Below are 4,023 nucleotides of genomic sequence, written 5' to 3'. Positions count from 1 at the left end.
ATGCAGATGATTTTTTTTCACTCCTCAATTTTCTCTCTCTCTCTCTCTCTCTCTCTCTGTCTCTCTCTCTCTCGCCCTGTATGGGTCAGGGATAAGGAGTGACAGTGTGGTGTGCTGGACTGGAAGTGACTGGAGGAGAAGGAGAGAGAGAGAGAGAGAGAGAGAGAGAGAGGATATGAGTGGAGAGTCACTGGCAGCCAATGTGAGTCAGGCAGGCAGCTAACCACAGGGAAGGAAAGAGGAGAGGATGGGGGAGGAGGGAAGAGACGGGAAGGCAAGGGGGGAGGGGGAGAGATCTGGGAATCTTTTAAGCATGGTTTTAATCTGGGGCGCCAGAACAGGAGAGAGAGAGAGAGAGAGAGAGAGGGAGAGGGAGAGGGAGAGGGGGACTGGGCGTTACATGCTACACTACACAGAGAGGTCACCACATCGCCTAGAGGGGAGGGATGTAGAGAGAGAGAGAGAGAGAGAGAGAGAGAGAGAGAGTCAGGAGGAAGAGGAAAACGAATGCAAGAGCAGAGAGGATTGATGGAGGGGAGGGGAGGAGAAAACGGAGGAGGCCGAGGAGAGATTGTCAGGTGTGGAGGAATGATGAAATGCAGAGAAAGAGAGAGGAGAGAGGTTACGGACAGCGAGGGGGAGGCGGCGGCGGGGGGGGGGGTGTCATCGTCTTGTTCTCTCCATGTCATCGCTGCCCCCTGTGACTCTACAGCGCAGAGGGCAGCTTTGCTGACTCGCCACTCGCTCGCCCAGGAGCAGGAGTGAGATGTATCCCTCCTCCTCCTCCTCCTCCTCCTCCATCCCCCCATCCTCCCCCCCACATGCCTGCCAGGGCCATGGCATCACATGCCCAGGGTTTTAGATCCTCTAATTGAGATCAAAGGGATGCCCTTGACGCAGAGCAATCAGTGCAGGAGGAGCGTTTTGGGGCGCGTCGCCCCCGTGTGGCGGGCTGCAGCGACTGCAGCACAGAGACAGATGGAGTGGATGCTGAAGCAAACCGGTTTCAAAAGTTAGCTACAAAAAGTACGTTTTTCAGCAACGAAGAGCATATAATGTTTCTCCTTGATGCCTAAAAGTGGATCTAAACGTGGGAGTATTTGTTGTGTTCTTTCATCTTTCTATCTCATTTGATTTGAACCGCACTAGTTTACTTTTTAAGTCTTTTATCTTTTGTATCTCTTGTCTGTACTTTTGCACTTTTTAAATTGTAAATCTTTTACCTTTACTGTATTTTTATCACTCTGTAAAGCACTTTGAATTGCCCCAGTGTATGAAATGTGCCATACAAATAAAGCTGCCTTGCCTTGCCTTGCCTACAGACTGCTGAAATCACACAACAGGGTTTCAACCAGCTTCAGGGGTGCAAGGGTCAAGGCATGCCATACAAATAATGTTAACAGTAAATTTAAGTTACACAGGAAAGTCAAAATTTTATCAGTAAAGAGTTATGTGTGTTGTCTGCAGCAGCAGTGATATGAAATGATAAAGAATAGCAAAGAAATGCCACAATTATTTCTCTCTCCCCGTCTCTCTCTTTCTCTCTCCCTCTTGCTGGCCTTGGAAGGAAAGCACTTAAAAAGATAAGCAGCGTATGAAACATAACGGCACAGGCATTGAAGATGTTCTTGGAAATTTTTCTTTATTTTGTTCTTTGTCAAAAATTTGAAGCACTACACCAATGCCAGAGACCAACCTTGGAAACTTTTACCGACGAATAACTGAAAATAATTCAACTCATGCCATTGGAAATGCTTGGACAGGTGGCTTAACATAAAAAAAGGTTTATATGTTTTTTTTCAAGTGTTGCACAGACATGATGCCTCTCCCATGGTACAGCAGCTTTCACATAAGGCAGTGTGTAGCAGTTTGGCCTCTTGACACTCTTTTACAATGACAAATACAACCACAATGGCATATTGTAAGCTCCCATTGTATTGTATTGCAGTATTGTATCTTATTTGCCCACACGCAGCCTTGGAGCGGGCCACTTTCCTCTTCGACCACCTTTATTCCATCAATGACAGACATCCACGTCTACACATCCACAACTCAAACACAACTCCACACATTCAGTTATTGATCAAATATCGGACACATCCCCGACTGAACCGATGGGTTTTGTTCTCTAATCAGCTGTCATGACCAAACTTTCACCAGCCGTCCCCTGCTCAAAATCTGTCTAGTGGGGACGATTTTGTTTTAGTCTGCACAGGAAAAACCAAGACAAATTTTATGTATTTACTTAGTTTGTTCTGCTTTGTCTCGGACGACATAACAGTTGCTACATTATATTTTTGAGAACGTTTTGTTTGCAGTTTTGTAGATTTCAATCAAACCCTGTTTAAAAGATTTAGAAATATAAACTTGAGGACCACAAAAGGCATTTTAGTCCCGACACTTCAGCTGCCCTCTGTCCGTCTGGGGCCCTGGGTAATCAGTACCCCTACTCCCCTCATTAGGGCACCTCAGGGTAGGGGGAGGGGGATTAACATTAACCCTCTGAAAAACAGGAAAAATGGCTCACAACTTGGTGATCTAGGTGGTCCGCCTTTCGATCTCTAGGCAACGGTTTCCACATTCAACATGTTGGTTTGCAACGGCTGATCGTAGACCCCAGTGCCGAGAGAGAGTCGAGCGGTTAACTCGTCTGTTTCTGGAGTCAAAATTTTCACAATGTGGATGTCAAATAGAAACAGGCAAGTTGATAGGGGATAGCAGAATATATCCTTTATTGTGAGCCAGTAACTAATTGGAGGTACTTATTGGAGTCAAGGGTAGAAGAAAGCCAAGGAATTCTTATGTACAAAGGTTGAAAGCCTTTATTGCCATGGCTACCTGCTATTCTTTGCTGTAATTACCATGGCAATCAAGGCCTCTGACTTTCACACATCAAAGAGTGCCATGGGAGACACAGTTGATTTTAGATTAATTACAGTTCATTTTACTCCAAAGTATGAATATCATCAACAGGCCTACTTTCACATGATAACCTACAGAACTATGGATGCCATGGTTGAAATCCCACAGTAGAAACAGATACTATATCTGTATTTTAGACAAGATGAACCTCCAACCTCTCCTGTGGTCCAGGCGGTCAGCAGGTCTCTGTAGAGACATCGTCGTATCGGTCGTATGAACCGTTATCGACAGACTATTGGTCAGTGCGGCCTGCGGTGGCCATCTTTGATTGAAGCCTGTGCATAGCAGATTGAAGTTTTAGTTCTTCAAACATTTCTCAGAGGCCGAGCTGCTCTGGAGGTAGAAATAATCTCACTGGTTGAGTTAAACTTCAGTGGGCGGAGCCTAAGAACCACATTTTTTTTCAGAGTGCTAGTTAGCTAACTGGCAAACTTGAATGGCAAAGAAGGAATTCTGGTCAGAATACAAATAAAAAATATAAACGGCAATGACCATGACATTCATGATGTAAGGTCAGCATAGGCTACAGAACTCAGAAGGTTAGCTAGGTTAACTAGCTAATCTAAATAAATGACTAGATTGTATTTTTTCAGTTAGCAGCAGAGTGCTAGGCTTCATAATATTAGCTTCCTCCTCTCTTACCTCTTGTCTTTTTCACTGGGCTTCAGTTTAATGTTACTAATGCCAGAAAAACTGTAGTCCTTTGGCTCCGCCCACTGAGGGTTAACACAACCAATCAGATTATTTCTGCCTCCATAGCAGCTCTGCTTCCACATATCTCTAAAATCTAGATGACCCATGCAGTCTGTAAAGCTGTTATCATTTTGTCAACCAAGGATTTAAGTTACCTACTATCCTTCGAAAAGAACTATAAATTGTAATAAGTTTGTGATATCTGTCTTTTTGTGTCACTTTTTAATTTTGAAACAGAATTATATACGTATAGTAAAACTTGCATTGTGATTTAGCCCAATAAAGGCTGTTGGCATCAATTAATTGGATTTACAATGAAATACAACTGACTAATTGTAATTGACTACTTGAACTGATTTGTTCAAGTTCACTTCTTATGGAGAAGTGTGAGGTTGCAACAGATCTTGC

This window comes from Centroberyx affinis, unplaced genomic scaffold (assembly GCF_046629955.1).
Source record: "Centroberyx affinis isolate AG114_WGS23_722 - 3 ecotype Tasmania unplaced genomic scaffold, CSIRO-AGI_Caff_v1 ptg006371l_1, whole genome shotgun sequence".
Lineage (NCBI taxonomy): Eukaryota > Metazoa > Chordata > Actinopteri > Beryciformes > Berycidae > Centroberyx > Centroberyx affinis.
This window is presented reverse-complemented; position numbering follows the sequence as displayed.